The sequence below is a fragment of the Staurois parvus genome, unplaced genomic scaffold (genome assembly GCF_062004578.1).
Source record: "Staurois parvus isolate SC_StPar_1 unplaced genomic scaffold, SC_StPar_1.0 ptg000628l, whole genome shotgun sequence".
Lineage (NCBI taxonomy): Eukaryota > Metazoa > Chordata > Amphibia > Anura > Ranidae > Staurois > Staurois parvus.
In genome coordinates, this window is record NW_028318424.1 from 1,227,501 (window position 1) to 1,247,235 (window position 19,735).

The 19,735-nt window shown below is 43.5% G+C and overlaps 1 protein-coding gene across 5 annotated transcripts in view; it reads left to right on the forward strand.

Moving 5' to 3' along the window:
* SOX5 (SRY-box transcription factor 5) overlaps positions 1 to 19,735 on the forward strand; it is a 288,812-nt gene that overhangs the window by 164,169 nt on the left and 104,908 nt on the right. The gene's annotated exons all lie outside the window — the stretch shown is intronic.

A 19,735-nucleotide genomic window follows, 5' to 3' on the forward strand; every position in this document is an offset into this window, starting at 1 on the left:
CTTACCTGCTCTGTGCATTGGTTTTGCACAGAGCAGCCCCGATCCTCCTCTTCTCGGGTCCCCCGTCGGTGCTCCTGGCCCCTCCCTCCTGTCGTGTGCCCACGTACCAAACAACTTGATATGGGGACATCCAAGCAGCCCAGCACTCTCCCTCTCCTGATTGGCTCACTGGCTGTAAATGACAGCAATGGGAGCCAATGACTACCGCTGCTGCCTCAGCCAATCAGGAGTAAGAGTACCTGGAGAACCAATGCTTTCGTGGACATCGCTGGATCAAGAGGGGGCTCAGGTAAGTGTTGGGGGGAGGGAGGAGCTGCTACACACAAGGTTTTTTCCTTCATGTATAGAATGAATAAAGTTAAAAAACCTTGAGACTTTAGAACCTCTTTAAGGTTTTTTTTTTTTTTTTTCTTTTTATGCATTCTCTGTATTAAGGTTAAAAACCTTCTGTGTTCAAGATCCCCCCCTTCCCCCTCCCATACTTACCTGAGCACAGTCTTGATCCAGCACTGTGCTTGAGAGCAGCGGCTTTCCACTCTCTCCCTCCTCAATGGGCAGATTGATAGCAGCAGGAGCCAAGGGTTCCCACTGCTATTGGTCAAATTCTATGATGGGGGCAGGGCTGAGACCCACTGTCTGTGTCTATGGACGCAGGTAGCAGGGCTTGGGACGGAGCCCGCACGAGTGCCCCATAGGATGCGGCTTCCTATGAAGGCACTAACTGATGCAGGAGCAGTCAGGAGCGCCAGCGGAGGACCCCAGAAAAGGAGGATCGGGGCTGCTCTGTGCAAAACCATTAAACAGTGCAGGTAAATATGACATATTCATTAATTGGAAAAAAAAATCACTTTAAAGTGGACCTGTGATTAGAATTCATGCTTCCTGTAAATCATTAATACTTATAAGTAAATCCTGCTCATATTTACTGTAGCTTGGTCACAAACGAATGATGAATCCCAAAAACTTAGTGCATCAGGACAGCATAATTAGGACACTCTTGGCGGTTGGTCTGCCAACAAGAACAGAATCGAAGGAGAGTTTCAGAGACCTGGGTCTGACCGTTTTTATTTTTTTCTTCGGAATCCATGAAAAAAAGAAACAAGCTGCAGAAACAGTGCGGGCCCTTGTTGTGCCGGACGCTCACCTTGGCAGACCCCATCTATCAGTCCACGGCTCAGACAAACCCCGAGTTTCAAATAAACAGCCTGAAATTTATTGTCCAGGAAGTGGTATAATTCACCTCATGGAACATTGACGTTGAATGATTATGTTCTACAAGGAGCAGACAAAGGGGGCTCTGTGCAGCCCCTGCCAGGTTCCTTCATTAACTTTTTTTTTTTTTTTTTTCTCTCCCTGAGCATTGTCATTGTATAGTAAGAACATTAGCAGGAGGGAATGCTGCAAGGGAGCAATTCAAAAATATACTCCTATGATCCATTTTTTTTATTTGACACTTGAAAGGAGCAAAATATTGGAACACATTTTTTTTATATATATTTTTTTTCGTTTGTGTGTGCGGATTGTTCTCAATCAGATATGACGGGAATATGTGAACTGGTAAGAGAGAATGGGGTTGATTTAGTAAACACTAATAAACTGTGCACTTTGCAAGTGCATTCATTTTCCCCAGAGCCTGCTCAAGGTGGTCAATTGTGAACATGTGGTCAAAGTCTTGTGACTTCCCCAGTATCAGAATACACTAATCAGCACTGTTGAATGTAGCCTGCAGCACTGATTAAGAGGAAATTTTCCAGCAGCGTGTTTCTACAGAAGTAGATCAACTCCTGTACAACCACAGTGTCCATAAATGGATCAAAATTTCGATGGCCCCTGATGAACTGGACGAATTGCAATCCATCTATAGGTCGTTTTATACAACAGAGCTGCTGGTAAATGTAAAGGAGATTGCACAATCAAATTGTATAGTCCATGATCAGGCTTAGATCTACCAAAACTGTGCAGCAGAAGCTCATCCTAAACCATACTCTCAATTTTGAATCTAGCCAGGTAGATACTCACTTTCTACTCATTTGCTGGTTTATCTAGAAAATTGTTCAATAAGATTGTAAGGCATATGACCAGCTTTAGTGGTTTAATACAAACACGCTTGGCAGACTTAATAGGGCACATGATCTTTTCTGCCATCACTCTTCTGTTTCTAAGGCAGCCCATGGGGTCCAATATAATACTCAATTTCCCCATCCACACACTCCATATGGATGGGGGGAATCCTGTCCGCTGAGCTATTGTATTCTGACAGTAGGGAGATTTCTGAGCCATCAGAATACACTATAGCCTGCAGCGCTGATCAAGCGGGGGAAATCCGACAGGGCAGTTGTACAGAAGTCGATCGTTAGATTGATTTCTGTACAACCTCCCTGTCCATGCATGGGTCAAAATTTGGCCAGTTCAGCAGAGGCCACCTATGGCTGGCTTAACTCAAGCTTCCACCAAACTCCAAAATATATATATATATATTTTTTTTATTTTTTTTTGGTGGGGTAGCCCTGTAAAAATAAATGTTTTTGTAGCCATCCAGTAAGCTTCCAGAGTACAGTAAGAAAGGCAGTTGGATGAATGGGGAGAGGGCCTTCAGGAGTGAATGAGGCCCAGACACACCCAGAAAACTGGTAAAAGACGGAGCTCCATCCCAGCTGACACTGTCAGTAGCAGCTGTTTTCCTGCATCTTGTAAACACAGGGACAGGCTGCGTCCAGAGGCCCGCCCCCCCCTCCAGCCCCTGTCCCAGCCGCTTTCCCATGACTCTGCAACCTTTTCCCAAACAACTGAGAATGCCGGCGGAGCCATCGGGAACAATTGTTTCTCACAGAGCCGCAGCTGATGTGCTATCAGTTATCAGTGGGGCTCCGCCCTCCACTGTAAGTCAGATAAATGCCTGGGAACCCTTCCGATCAAACAACAAAAGGCGCTGGGGTGGGAGAGAGACGGGCGGAAATTGTTCTCAGTGGACTTAACCCCTTGTGTGCCACCCCGAGGCCCACTTCCTTCTAGGGTGGTTCCTCGACATCCAGCCGCAGGAATGATGCGACATCTTGAAAACATTTGACCGGCTTAATAACGACATTTTAAAGAACACTTAATAACTGCGTCATTTGTCACTTCACAGGAAGCTCAAGTGTCTGTTTATTGTCTGACTTCCAGCTCCATGCCTTTTTATAACATCACTTTTCTCTTGTAATTCTGTAACTTTTGTATAAAGACCCAAATCTCTGAGGATCTGAAGACCCAATCACTATTTTGTGTCATGTTGGGCAAACTGCAAAGAAAGTATGTAGTAAGGAGCCATGGGTCTTTAGTACTTGGGTGTAGATGACTGACAGAACATTGTCACCGATCCTTTGTGTGTGTGTTTGACACATTGCAACAAACCATGCCTTTCCATTTTTGCTTGATACGTTTTCCATTGAAGTAAATAGAAGCACATCAAAATGCACCTCAATGCATGCGTTAAGATGTGCGTTAGCATGCATCATAATGCATATCGAAGCATCATGACACACACAAACGCATTATGACGAGCATCAGTATGCATGTTGACATTCAATACATGGTGTGTTTTAACACGCATTGATAGCACCAACAGCACGTGTTAACACGTCAATGTGCATTTCTATTGATTATAATAAAAACGGCATAGTAGACCTAAACCTAATCCATAAAATTTAATGTGTCCATTAGCATGCTGTTATTCCAAAAATAATTTTCAGTCTTTTAGGGTCCATTTATTTCTTTGCAGTGCGTTTAACATGTTATGTCGTGTGGGACCATGGATGGTGTTAAAGTGGTCCATTCATAATTAATGGGCTGCCAACACACATTTGTGTACCTAAAATTGCACTTGACCCTTTTTTGTAATGCAGCACACAATGCGTTGCACTACTGTATGTTCTGGCACACTACAACACAGGTGCTTTGCATCGCTGTGCCTTTCAAAATTAATAGTACGTGTGTTACCGCCCATTTTGTTACCCCAAAGCTGAAGTGTGAATCTTGCCTTAAAATATGCAGCCTTCGTTAAAATTATCCCTGATGCTCGTGTCATGAAGGTCCTTGTTCAGACAATTCTGTTGCATGGTGACAAGCTCTCTTCCTGTTTCCTCTTCATTGTCACACTGACTTCTGATGGAGACTACAAGTGGCCACTTCACAATACATGATGCAGGCATGGTCTATGTTGTCACCATCGGGAAACCCAGCTTGAGAAAAGTTGTGCAGTCATCACCAGGCTGCCTGTAGATCTGAAGTTGCAAAGAGGCTGCAAGAGATCCACAGCACTGAGATGGGAACGGAGACCTTCATGGCTTGCCAAGTATTATTTAAATAAAAGCTGAAGATTTAAAAAACATCAAAAAACATTTTTTAAATGACTTGAATTCTGTGATTTTAGTGATTAAGTTTACATATACACTGTTAAAAAAATTAAAGGAACACTTTTTAATCAGAGTATAGCATCAAGTCAATTAAACTCCTGGGATATTGATCTGGTCAGTTACGTAACAGAGGGGGTTGTTAATCAGTTTCAGCTGCTTTGGTGTTAATGAAATTAACAACAGGTGCACTATAAGGCAACAATGAGAAAACCCCCAAAACAGGAATGGTTTTACAGGTGGAGGCCACTGACATTTTTTTCCCTACTCATCTTTCTGTTTTTCACTAGTTTTGCATTTGGCTAGGGTCAGTGTCACTACTGATAACATGAGACGATACCTGGACCCTACAGAGGTTGCACAGGCAGTCCAACTCCTCCAGGATGGCACATCAATACATGCCATTGTCAGAAGGTTTGCTGTGTCTCCCAGCACAGTCTTAAGAGCATGGAGGAGATTCCAGGAGACAGGCAGTTACTATAGGAGAGCTAGATAGGGCCATAGAAGGTCCTTATTCCATCAACAGGACTGGTATTTGTTCCTTTGTTCAAGGAGGAACAGGATGAGTCCTACAAAATGACCTCCAGAAGGCCACTGGTGTGAATATCTCTGACCAAACCATCAGGAACCGACTTCATGAGGGTGGCCTGAGGGCCTGACGTCCTCTAGTGGGCCCTGTGCTCACTGCCCGGCACCATAGAGCTTGATTGGCATTTGCCATTGAACACCAGACTTGGTAGGTCCGCCACAGGCGCCCTGTGCTTTTCACAGATGAGAGCAGATTCACCTTGAGCACATGTGACAGACGTGAAGGGTCTGGAGAAGCCATGGAGAACATTATGCTGCCTGTAACATCGTTCAGCATTTTGGTGGGTCAGTGATGGTCTGGGGAGGCATATCCATGGAGAGACGCACAGACCTCTAGAGGGTAGACAATGACACCCTGACTGCCATTAGGTATCGGGATGAAATACTTGGACCCATTGTCAGACCCTACGCTGGTGCAGTGGGTCTTGGGTTGCTCCTGGTGCACGACAATGCCCGGCCTCATGTGACGAGAGTATGCAGGTAGTTCCTGGAGGATGAAGGAATTGATACAATTGAATGGCCCCCACACTCGCCTGACCTAAATCCAATCGAACACCTCTGGGATATCATGTTTTGGTCCATCCGACGCTGCCAGGTTGCACCTCAGACTCTCCAGGAGCTCAGTGATGCCCTGGTCCAGATCTGGGAAGAAATACCCCAGGATACCATCCGTCGTCTCATTAGGAGCATGCCCCGACATTGTCAGGTATGCATACAAGCACGTGGGGGCCATACAAACTACTGAGTACCATTTTGAGATGCAATGAAATTTCAGCAAAATGGACTAGCCTGCTGCATCATTATTTTAGTTTGATTTTTGGGGTGTCTTTGAATTTGTAAGTTGATAATTTTCATTTCCATCAAACGATGGGGCATCCTTACGTTCCTAACACATTATCCAGTCCACATCAGTATAGATATCCAGCATGAGATTTTTTCCCATTGAGATCTGATGTGTTTTCAAAGTGTTCCCTTCATTTTTTTGAGCAGTGTAGTTTAAAGGTTAAACCACATAGGGGCTCGTTTACACTTGCTTTCCTCTTTAAAGCGCAATCCACGTTCAGATCACTCATCAAAGAGCATTTGACAGGCTTGAGCATTGTATCTAAATACTGGACAACCTCGCCTCAACCAGCGGGCAGGGCTGCTGTTAGAAGTCATGGGGTCTCGTACAGCCTACCTGACGGGGGGGGGGGGGGGAGAGGAGCAAGCCCCGCCCCTGACCCCAACCCCTCCCACCCAACGGGGCTGCTTTGTGCAAAACCGTTACACAGAACAGGTAAATATGATATGTTTGTTGCTTTAGCTTGGGTTCACACTGATGAAATGTGGAATTCGCACCGGTTTCTGTTCCCACCCCATTCGTGCGAACCGCTGCGGGTGTGTATGTTAAGTTAACAACACCTCGAAATTGGTTCGCAAAACTCTGTGTGATATGCAGAATCGGATCACATAGGTGTGAATACCCATGCGAGCCGATTCTAGTGCAGACAAAAAAAAGGGTCCTGCACTATTTTGGTGTACATGTGGTGTGATCTGAGCTATTCAAAAAGTATGGCTCAAATTGCACCGCACAGAATTTGCATGTGATTTGCACAGGAATGCGGTGTGGTTCCTGTGGGAATCACCTGCGTTGTGCTGCATCTCAGAAGTGTGAACCCAGGCTTAGTTTAAAAAAAAAAAAAAAAAAGCTTTACAATCACTTTAAATCACTTCTTAGCTGTGAAGTCATTCTTTTTTGTGGTTTTCTTCCCTAAACAAAGATGACATTTCCCTGCTCCTGTAGTCTCCTGGGATGTAACCCCATCACATATCCCAGGAGACTGGACTGTGGGAGCAGGGATATATAGCAGTGTATCATCAGGTGTTGGCTGCAAAAGAGAAAAGAAGGTGGCAACGCAAGACCTGGCAAGTGTCAATGGAGTAGCCAGTTAGAACAATGTTGGAATTGCTGGGCATGTATGTTAATTGTGGATAAGCCAGCAAAGTAAGTACATAAAAATTTCCACGGGGAGGAAGAGGGGAATGGCAAAGTGCTTTTTTTAACCACCTAAGCCCCCAGGCCTTTTTCTCCCTAAATCCCCTTGAGTAGCAGAATTTTTTTTTTTTTGGCAATGTGTTGGTTTCAAATATTATATCTTTTAGCATTTGTAGTCTTCCCAGCAATAGTACAGCATATGATGTTGTATTGAGTAAATGGATACCAAACCAGTCAAAATGAAAAATTGTGCACATCTGGTAAATGGCGACAAAGTGCGGTACAATTGTCCATAGGTGACACTTTAAAGCCTTTACAGGTTACCAGTTTACAGTTAGGCAGGAGGTCTGGTGCTAGAATTATTGCTTTTTTCTGGGTTTTTTTTTGTTCAACTTTATTGCTATCACAGGTGATGAAAAACATTCCTTGTGATAGATGGGACAATGACAGGTCTTCTTTATGGAGAGATCTGGGGTCTATTAGACCCCTAACCCCTCCCTGCCCTCTAAGGCAACTGATCATACACAGGTTTGACTGGCTGCTTTCCTGGCCAGTACCAGCCAGATAACCACAGGATTAACACCAGAAGTGACATAATCCTTGTAGTTTCCGGCTTCATTATTTACATAAGGGAGGGAGAAACGGATGTTCCTCCCCCTACTCTGTATGCTGCCAACTCAGCCGCTTACAGCAGGACAGCCCAGAAAAACAGGAGCGGGCTGTGGGTGAAGAGAACAGCCGTGATGATTTTAGCTGCACAAAAATCATCAGGGCCATGGTATATACTATTCCCCTTCCAATGCTTTGCAGTATATGGGGGAGAATTTGGGGGGCGGTAAAAATGCGCAGCTGAGGCCCCTTTCACACGATCGGCCTGATTGGGTCAGCCTGTCAGTTTTTCTGGTGAACCCTCCATTCACCTCTGTGGAGTGGCAGAGTGGACTTGTGTCTGTTTACACCGGCTTACCTCCAATGTGATCCGGTCAGCTAAAAAAATGGAAAGGGGATCCGTCATCCTCTGTTGAATTGGAGGGCAGTCGTGTGTAAATGACCAGCGAAGTCCATTTACACCCAACCGCTCATAGAGCAGAGCATGCTCTGTCTGTGTCTACCTGCTTGCCCATCATATAACTTACGATGGTAAACATTACAGAGCTCTGTATAGTGACAAGCAATCTTGTTTTTTCATCCCCTGCCAAGCAGGGAAAAAAACTACAAGATCCATTAGTAAAATCAGCACATATTACAAACATTAACACTTCCTAGGCACTCAACCCTTTGATTGCCCCAGATGTGAACCCCTTCCTACTCTGTGTCATTAGTACTGTCAGTGTATAGTATTATCACCGATCACTATATTAGTGTCACTGGTGATGTCAGTGGCAATTAGTTCCCACAAAGTTTCATTTAGTGTCAGATTGCCCACTGCACTATCACAGTCACATTATAAGCCACTGATCGCCGCCGTTACGAGTGTAAAAATAAATACAAATTCCAGTAAATGTGCCATAGTTTTCAGATGCTAGAACTTTCACACAAACCAATCAACCTACACTTATTGGGATTTTTCTTACCAGACAAGTAGCAGAATACATTTTGGCCAAAATTTATCAAGAAATATAATTTTTAACTTTTTTTATTGGATATGTTTTATATCAGAATGTAAAAAATGTTGGGTTTTTTTTTTCCGTTTGTATCAGAAAAAAAAAAAAAAAAGCCAGCAGTGATCAAATACCACCAAAATAAAGCTCTATTTGTGTGAAAAAATTATATAAATTGTGTTTGTGCACAGTGTTGCATGATCGCTTAATTGCCAGTTAAAGTAGTGCAGTGCTAAATAGCAAAAAATGGTCTGTTCATGAAGGGAGTAAAATCTTCTGAAGGCCAAGTGGAATAAATTGATCAGACATGGATATGACATCTGTCTGCTCTGATTAGTGGGGGATTCAGCGGACAGATTCCCTGCTGAGTAAAGTGGAGTCCATCCTGTGTGATAGGGGTTCTAAGGCAGGCCATAGATGATGCGATGCAATCACAGGTTGCAGGAAAGAATATCGCTCGATTCCCCCATCAACACAATATGATGGGGGAATCCATCCCGTGGAGCTATTGTGTTTGCCTCAGTGGGGGAACCATCCCTGCATGGAGAACACATTGATTACTGCTAGTGGCTATACTAGCTGCTAGCAATAATCGCATGTAAAATCCAGCAGGCTGGTTGTACACAAGCCATTCAACAATTGACTTGGGTACAATCAGCCAGCCCATACATGGTTCAAATCTCGGCTGGTCCCTGCTGAACTGGCCAAAATTTGAACCATCTATGGCCAGCTTACATTTCCTTCCTTCAATGATCCCTATCATTATATCATCATGATAATCACACCGTACAGGTACTGGGGTTCAAAGCAGTGTACTGTGTGAGTGTGACTGTCATCATGATGATAATAATGATCACATTTGGCTGCTCCCTGCTATAGAATTAAAAACAGGCCTGGAGAAATGTGTGTGCAGTGTGCTGTCATGTCATGAGACACTCTACCTGTCCTGTGTCCTCTGCCAGAGGCTCAGGGCTGGCGATCCCTCTGTGTCTCCAGTGCTGGGCTGGTGAGTGGACCTGCACACTGATCCGTTCTAGCCAGCTGCCTCCAGCCTGCCGGTGCTCTTCCTCTGCATGATTCCATCAGCACTTCCTTGCTGGAGGAGTCAGGCAGTGTGCAAGGCAAGTCCAATCACTCTGCCAGACCAGCAGTGGAGGCTTATTGGCTTTCATCACAGGATAGTGTACAAGTCCACCCAAAAAAGAAAAACGTCCCTCATGGCCGCAATCTATGGACTCCCGGCTGCAGTCTCCAGAGGTGACCAGATGGGGCCCCTCTCATCCCAGCAGGGAGAATGATTGCCTGGGACTCTGGTGGGGAACAGTATATTATATACACTGACTATACATAGTAACTTCCAAATGAAGTCTGAAGCTGCCGGCCGGGCACCCTACAGGAGGCCCGGTGGTACCCCCTTTATTAGCTGCCCTAGTTGCAGTACAGTTGTAGCCCTGCCCCATTCACTACCACCCGCTGACTGTGACGGGTTATAATTCCTGCATGTGTACGCCCCTGGTCACTGCCTCTGCAGCAACAGGGGGAGTAGTTGAGGTGTGGTAAAATCTCAGCTCAACTGCAGGGTTTTACCACTCCCCATACCACAAGTGTAAACCAGTCCTTAACATGGTGCCACTATACGAATGAACCCTTTGTATTTGTTAATAATCACTCAGTGGTGGGAGATTAAATCCCCTGTTTAGTTTTAAAGTGTTACTAAACCCACAACAGTAAATCAGTCTGTATATGCAGTAAAGTATGCTTGTTATACTCACTGTGGAACCTAAGGGGTTAATCCTCTGCATTGTGTAAAAACACTGCTTGATCCTGACTTCTCTGATCCTCCCCTTCTAGTGTCCCCCCTTATCTCCTGATAAGACATATTGTGTGGAGTCACTCTGCACATGCTCAGTTTGGTGAGGTCAGGTGTCCTGCATCCTCCTAGAGCAGAATGAATACTCCTCCTACATGCTTTAACCAGTTCTCTGCTGAACACTGATAGAAGTCACAAGATTTCGCTAACGTCTGGTGAGAAAAGGTATTTAGCAGTTTATAGTTACTGAAATAATTGCATTTCCATGTTCTGTGTACTGTCCAATATTAGTCCAGTAAAAATTGAAGAGGTGAGGTGATAAATTAACTGCGTTTTGGGGGCTCAGAACTCCCTCTTCCTCAGGGATGGATTGCTGCTGTAAGGAATGTAGATTAAGGTAATGGTGTGCAGGTTGCCTGTCAGTTGCCTGTCTTTCTCAGTTGATCAGGCTAGACCAGGGGTAGGCAACCTGTGGCTCTCCAGCTGTTGCAGGACTACAAGTTCCATCATGCCTCTGCAAGTCATAGCTGTAACTGTCAGTTTTGTAATGTTGCAATGTCTCATGGGAAATGTAGTTCCACAACAGCTAGAGAGCCACAGGTGGCCTACCCCTGGCCTAGACATTGGATTTTACTCTGACTTGGTCCACTGTTTGGGTTCAACCCCTTACAAAAATTATTGTGTGCGTGTCAGGATGTCAGTAGTTGCAGAGTTCTGATCTCAGACAGTTCAGTTTCCTCTTCCAGCTCTACTGGGTTTTGCGTGTGTAAAATTTCTGTTTTACAATTGCAAGATGCGTCAGTTTCTGCATGGATGGGAAAAAGATGATGCTGGGTGGAACTGCACTATGTGTAATGGCTTCTTTGTAGAGCACAGAAGCAGAACTTGCTGACCCAGGCCTATAACTTTTTCAAGCGTAACTTATTTTTCCAATGAGACAAATGCGGAACACGGACTCAAGATAGCTACCTATTCATAAAGCTTTTTTACTAGAAATTTCTACATTTTTGCCTGAAATGCAGCCAGAACTGTTGAATTTCCAGTGAAGGTCTGATGGATGTCAGTTCAAGTCTCAGCAATGCCTTGTACTGTGACGATGACGATAACAGGCTTTCTGCATGACGTTCAGAACATGGTATAAATCCCGACACGGAACGGTTTGTGTGTGTGTGTGAGGGGGGGCTGCTAATCAGGCTTAACCCCGATACAACTACAACACATTCCGTTAATGTCTTCAGGATGTTTTTTCCTTTATGGATGCATCTCCGCCAAATTGAATGACGAGCAGTCAAAATGTGTTCGCTTCGTTCTGAAGAGAAAACTACCGGTGTCTTTGGCTGCGGCACGATGGCTCTTTGTGCACTAGTGACAGCCGAGTCAGTTTGAGTGACTGATAAGCGGGGAGCTTAGGCACTTACGGAGGAGTGCACGGTGAGAGGGAGGGACGAGCGTCGCTCGCCGGATCCGAATTACACCATTTCACATCGCGGCCTTCTCCTTTTAGATAAAGCAAATACCGCCGCTACACAGACTTCCTTCTGCCCATGGTACTCATGCATTCTTATTTGTATACCTTTATATGGGCTCAATAGAACACTAGATTTTTTTTTTTTTTTTGGCACCTGGCACGGCCCCATTCGACAGCATGAATAGTAATTAGCAATTGAAAAAAAAAATAATTGGAATCAGGTGCTCGCACAAGTTACAGGCAACGGCGGCTGCCATTGTTTTTCTAAGTAGCCTTGAGATAAGTAGAAGGATTTTCGTATGCCGGGGGAAAAAAAACCCACACAATATAGAAACAAAGCGGATAATTATTCCGCCTGTAAAGTGGGGGAAAATGCCTTTCTCGTTTTTTGAATGCCGAGTCCTTAACACTCAGGATGGTGTCTGACTCCATTTGATACTAATCAGCCGAACGTGAGATATTTCCAAGAGGAGTTGCCTATCGTGAACTAATGACGTTTGTTCTTAAAGGGGTAAATTATTGATTTGTTGGTGAGGGTAGGTGGCTTCTATGGGAACCCCGTTTAGCACCGTTTGCATGATCTGACATATTAGGGAAGCTATAACTCTTTATGCAAATAATATTAACATGCAGCTCCATTATCCCATATCTAATCAGCAGCTTGAAGTAGCAAATGTATAGGGGGAACTATACTGACACGCCGAGTCCACACATAGTGGCAGATCACATCATCTTCTGGTGATGTCTGGCGATTTGAAGCTGATTGAAAAAACTGAGCAGATTTCTCCACCCATACAAGCGAGGTGGAGAGCGGAATTCTACTTGGTGTGTCATTGTATACCTACAAGGGGAACTCCTCTGCTGTCAGAATACAGTGATCAATGTTCCAGTCAATAGGCTGCTGTGCTGATCGAATACAAATGGTATAGAAGGTGAGTCTTGGGACATTATCAGAGAAAGTGATAACATAAAGTGGATATAAAGTGGATTGGAGGTGAATCCTGGGACATTATCAGGGGTAACGGATAACATAAAGAGAATAAGAGGTGAGTTCAGGGACATTATCAGGGTAGGGGGTAACATGAAGAGAATAAGAGGTGAGAACAGGGACATTATCAGGGTAGGGGGTAACATAAAGAGAATAAGAGGTGAGTTCAGGGACATTATCAGGGTAGGGGGTAACATGAAGAGAATAAGAGGTGAGAACAGGGACATTATCAGGGGTAACGGATAACATAAAGAGAATAAGAGGTGAGTTCAGGGACATTATCAGGGTAGGGAGTAACATGAAGAGAATAAGAGGTGAGAACAGGGACATTATCAGGGTAGGGGGTAACATGAAGAGAATAAGAGGTGAGAACAGGGACATTATCAGGGTAGGGAGTAACATGAAGAGAATAAGAGGTGAGTTCAGGAACATTATCAGGGTAGGGAGTAACATGAAGAGAATAAGAGGTGAGAACAGGGACATTATCAGGGTAGGGGGTAACATGAAGAGAATAAGAGGTGAGTTCAGGGACATTATCAGGGTAGGGAGTAACATGAAGAGAATAAGAGGTGAGAACAGGGACATTATCAGGGTAGGGGGTAACATGAAGAGAATAAGAGGTGAGAACAGGGACATTATCAGGGTAGGGAGTAACATGAAGAGAATAAGAGGTGAGTTCAGGGACATTGTCAGGTGTAAAGGATAATATAAAAGGATAGAAGGTGAGTCCAGGGACATTATCAAGAGAGAGGGTAACATAAAGTGGCTATAAAGTGGATTGGAGGTGAGTCTTGGGGCATTATCAGGAGTAAGGGATACTATAAAGTGGATTGGAGGTGAGTCCTGGAACATTATTAGGGGTAAGGGATACTACTGTATAAAGAAGATAGTAGGTGAGACCAAGGATGTTATTAAGAGTACAGCTGGCTATACACAATTAGAATTTTGTTCAAACCTTTAATTTAAGAACTTTTGTTAGATTTTTCTGATTGTTTGTGTTCAACCATAGTGATAAAAAAATTTGAAGGAATCGGAAGGAAAGTTTTTCTCAAATTTCTAACGGCATACAGTTAGGTCCATATATATTTGGACACAGGCACAATTCTAGTTTTTTCAGGTATTTACCAAAACATATTTAAGCTATAGTTATATAATGGCTATAGGCTGAAAGTGCACACTCTTAGGATTCATTTGAGGGTATATACATCCAAATTGGAGGAAGAGTTAAGGAATTACAGCTTTTAAGAGTAGCCATCCCCCTTTTTAAAGGGACTGTGTCAGGGCTCCCAGGTGTGACCAGAGGTGTGTGACTGACGCAGGGAAACGCAGACCTCAGATATGTTATAAACAATATAATTTATTAACACTAACAATACAAACATAAACGCAGTGCAATACTAAAACATAATACAGTGAAACCAAACCAAACCAAACCAACCACCCACAGATAACAGTACATACAAGCAAGCGTCGTCAGGCAGGCCGGGTCAATATCAATAGGGCAGGTAGGTACAGGGGGAGCAAGCGGAGATGGGTCGGGGTCACAGGACAGGTTCAGCAGGTAGCAAGCAGCGTAGTACAGAGGGTAAGGCGGAGGGATGGTCAGGGTCACAAGCCAGGGATCAGAACAGGTAGCAAGTAGCGTAGTACAGAAGGTCAGGCAGAGGGATGGTCAGACAAGCCAGGGATCAGAGCAGGGTCAGCAGAGAATCAGACAGGAACAGAGAGCAGGAACAGGATACAGGGCCCAAGAGAACACAACACCAAGGCAGAGTCTGCAAGTCTGGCCATCCCTTAAATACCCCAGCATAATCAGTTCCAGGTGTTAGCTGGCTGCAAAGTTGAGTCTCTGATTGCTGGGAGCACCCGCTGGCCAGCCCTGGTACTGCAGATCAAAAGGCAGGTGAGTCCCACCATTGCTGGCTAGTCCATTCCTGACAGACTGAAAGTAATTGGACAATTGAATCAAAAGCTGTTTCATGGCCAGGAGTGGGCTACTCCTTCGTTATTTCTTCATCAATTCAGCAGGGAAAAGGTCTGGAGTTGATTCTAAGTGTGAAATTTGCATTTGGAATCTATTGCTGTGAACCTACATCATGCATTTAAAGGAACTGTCCATGCAAGGGAAACAGGCCATTGTAAGGCTTCAAAAACGAAACAAATCCATCAAAGAGATAGCAGCAACATTAGGAGTGGCCAAATCAACAGTTTGGTACATTTTGAGGAAAGAAGAATGCACTGGTGAGCTCAGCAACATATAAAGGCATGGACGTCCACGGAAGACAACAGTTGCGGATGATTGCAGGATCCTCTCTATGGTAGAGAAAAAACATTCACAACATCCAGACAAGTGAAGGAGACTCTCCAGGAGGTGGGTGTATCATTGTCAGTCTACAATCAAGAGAATACTTCATGAGAGCAAATATAGAGGGTTCACCACAAGGTGCAAACTGCTCATAAGCCTGAAGAATAGAAGAGCCAGATTAGACTTTGCCAACAAACATCTAAAAAAGCCAGACCAGTTGTGGAAAAGCATTCTTTGGATGGATGAAACTAAGATTAATCTGTACCTGAATGACAGGAAGAAGTGAATGTGGCGAAGGCTTGGAACAGCTCATGATCCAAAGTGCACAACATCATCTGTAAAACATGGTGGAGGCAGTGTGATGGCATGGGCATGCATGGTTTCCAGTGGCACTGGGTCATTGGTGTTTATTGATGATGTGACAGAAGACAGAAGCAGCCGGATGAATTCTGCAGGGTTTAGAAATATACTGTCAGCCCAGATTCAGCCAAATGCAGAAATGTTGATTGGATGGTGCTTCACAGTACAGATGGACAATGATCCAAAACACACTGCAAAAGGAACCCAGGAGCTTTTGAAGGAGAAGAAGTGGAATATTCTGCAATGGCTGAGTCAATCACCTGATCTCAACCCAATTGAGCATGCATTTCACTTGCTGAAGGCAAAACTAAAGGCAGAAAGACCCACAAACAAAGAACAACTGAAGACAGCTGCAGTTAGAGCCTGGCAAAGCATCAGAAAGGAGGAAACCCAGTCTTTGGTAATGTCCATGGGTTCCAGACTTCAGACAGTCATTGCCAGTAAAGGATTCTCAACAAAATATTACAAATGAACATTTTATTTATGATTATATTCATTTGTCTAATTACATTTGAGCCCCTGAAAATGGAGGGACAGTGTGTAAAAATGGTTGCAGTTCCTAAAATTTGTACTTGATATTTATGTTCAACCCCTTGAATTAAAGCTGACCTATGTAATTTTTGTTTAGTGAACGTCTGTTCACTCTAAAATGAAATGGCAAAAGCAAATGTTTTTGAGGTATTTTCAAAGATAATTCATCAAGTCATCAAGTATACCGATGAGACGTTTTACACAAATGTTCTTATGAACGTTCCTTTGAAAATCTTAAAACAAAGTATAAACAGAATGGGAGGTGACAGGGTAAAAGATAATATGGAAGGTATAAGTGGAGAATACAAGAAGATTATTGGGGTAAGGTATAATATTAAAGTGATAGGAGGAGAGCCCAGGCACATTATCAAGTTTAAGAGATAATATAAAAGTGATAGGGACATTAGTCCATAGTCCAGGGACATTATCAGGGTTAGGGGGTAATATAAAAGGGATAGAAGGTTAGTCCATGGACACTCTCAGGGTTTAGGTATGATATAAAGGTGGCAGGAGGTGAGCCCAATGACATTATCCAGGGTAAAGTATAACGTATAGGGGATAGGAGGTGAATCCAGGAACATTATCATGGAAAGGTACAATATTAAGTTGATGGGCGGAAGTGATGGGACATTATCAGGGGTAAGGGATATGGAGCTAGTCCAGGGACACTATTTGGGTAAAGTATACAGGAGGTAGAGCCAGGGACATTATCAGGATTAAGGGGTAATGCAAAGGAGACAGGAGGCAAGTCCAGGGATATAATCAGTGGTAAGTGATACTATAAAGGGAACAGAAGGTGAGTCCAGAGACATTATCAGGGGTAAGGGATACTATAAAGGCAACAAAAGGTGAGTTCAGGGACATTAGAAGGGATATAATACAAAGGGGATAGGAGGTACGTCATGTCCCTCTGTCTGCAACATACTGTCTGCGACATACTGTGCAGCTAATTTCATCCTCAGTCCCTCTTCCCGATGTAGAATGAGGAGTTTTTCTCTTGTTTCGCACATGAATTTTTGTTACTACATGTGGCCACTCTTCCTTCCTGTCAGTCTTTTGTTGAGCAGCTCTGAACCAGAAAAAAAAAAAACCCTTACTGTTCCTATGATGCAGTTGGACCTGTTCTTGTTCTTATTCCACTTTAAGAAGCTGTTTCTGGCGTTGCGTTATCCCTAGCCACTGTGACAAATTTGGCGATTGTTGCCTGGTCCTATTAAGCAGAGCGTTTCTGCGCAGTCCTCGCCTCTCTTTGGAAGCCTGTGTTTTCCACACATTGTAAACGTGAGCACTTAGCGCCATTTATATGTTGTAACACAGTAATTACATTAAATAGCAGGTTACCCTCCTCTCTCCGGCGTAGCCTGATTTTGGTTCGTCAGCCCCAGTTTGTGGTCGTTTCTGCATGATTTGTGCACCTGTTCTCAGAACAAAATTGCTTTGTTTGTTTCTTCCTTGTTCTTCCATGTCCTCACCTTTCCCACGGCATCCACTGTTAGAGAATCCAACTTGTTCTGGGAATAATTCCTGATGAAGGTTTGGGTGCAAGCGCTTGTACACCCTTTTCTATACAGTGTGAGCTTATCAGCTCCTGGTGGAGAAATACAAGTTCAGACATGGCCCAATGTCAGAGTACTTGTCCTGTCCAACTGCTAGCAGGCCATAGCGCCAGTTCAAAGCTTGAAAAAGACATGGACGAATTTAAAGCCGGCAAGCCATGCTGGGGTTCACTCCTTTTTTTTTTTTTTTTTTTTTTTTTTAAATCCTGTAATAAAGCAGCAAATTAATAACGTTTAAAATCGAAATATAGCCATTTTGTGGAGTTTTTATTTTAATACCCCTCTCTACTCCAGGGAAAATGATAAATCTTCATTTCATCTGCTGTATGTATTTCCTATGAGAAAAATAAACAGATTATTCTTCATTGCAGTTTTAGCTGAAATCTTTCAACTCAAGCGCCACTCACCAGCCGAAAGTTAACACAAGGCTTGCAGATGGAGTGGCTTCTTTGAATGCTGATGGGTGGGAAGGGCAAATACTTAACAAAGAATCCAGAGCTCTGGGTGGGTGTGTTTATCAATGTGGTTGACTTTTCCTTGAAATGGATTTTTCACCATAATTGGATTCGCATGAACCCACCTGCAATTATCAAATCAAATGTCTATTGTATTTTATTTCTCTATTTGTATCCACATGGGCCTTGATTCCAATGGGCTTCCTGTAGGGGTTTTTCTTACATGCAGAGAGCTTATTAGTAAATATTTGTAGAACATCTAAGCCTTGTGAAAGTAGAGATCCCCTTTAGTAGAGTATCTGTTGTATTTCAGAGCTTGCCATCACAAAACAACATCAGGCCCAATCTACCTTCTTCGGCTTTGTCCATAGTGAAAGCTTAAATGGACGTATAGTTTTCTTGGCGCAGGTTGAGAGCAAGTGTTTTATCTCTTGGTCTCCTCTTCCTCCTCATTGTGCATCCCCCCATCCTTTGGCCATTGTCACCGCGTTCTCCACATCTACAATATAACAGGTGTTTCATTCATTGATCAGAGCCAGGAGATGAGGACCCTCCCAGCCTCCATCCTCCCGGGACTCTGATTGAACTGTCCTTTGTTACAGAGAAAATGCTGCTGTCTTCAAATGATCCTGATGCCATAATCTCCAAAAACAACTCCGTCCACAATATACATTACCCTTTACTGTGCTGTCCCCTGCGCTGCATCAAACCAATGATCCAAATGTTGCTCTGGTGGCACAATGAACTTCAAATGGGTTTTTCTTTATTATGAAAAAGTCAATGTGGTCAAATTTAGGTTTTGTTTGGTTTTGTTTCGATTATATTTTTGTTTGCAATTTTTTGTGTCTTCAAATATATGTTCATATTTTGTAACTATTTACTGTGCATTTAAAAGCACATTTTGTTTTAAAAATAGAAATTATTTGCAAAAAATGCATTTGTAGATGTAAACCCACAAAATCTCATGTAGACTTATAGGGGCTCAGTAACACCACAGCACACATATAACGCACGCATGTTTACATGCATTAAACGTAATTTTCTATATTTTTAAATCTGCAGCCCTAATTATAATAATTAATGGTGATCCTGCCATGAAGGTCCTTGTTCAGGCTTTTCGTGAAATAGTTAACACTGTTCCTGTCTCTCAATAGTACTCCTGCATTGTCACCCTGTCACACTGATACACAGTGCTCAGAACAAATTAAATGTCATCCAGTTGGGGTTTGCATCTACGTCACATAGACTTTTTGTTTTTAGACTTTGGAGCCCTGAACATTCATGATTGTTTTTTCATTGTGATTTTCATGATGTGACAGATGAGCCACCCACAACAGTTGGGTAGTTTATGCAAAGTTTTTTCCAGCTTTTGGAAATAATTGACAACATTGGTTGTAAAGATTTTATTGGATGAAAACACACCAAAGGCTCCCCTTTTCCAGCTCTGCTCCCTGTATATCTCAGAGAGGGAGCACTGGTAATGGGCAGTGCAGGTCACTCTGCGAGATCTGATATTTCAGATATGGCTGGGTTGAGTTGCTTACTGGTTTCCTATAGCTTTTGAGGGATCCAGCAGCAAAATCTCCCTGCCATAATTCTTTGCTCTTTCACTCTGGTGTGTCCATGCATACTTTGCATGTTCTGCCCCCTTCCCCTCAATAGGGTGTTTCCACCCACCTTTGTGTGTTACCGCTCCTCCTGTTAAAT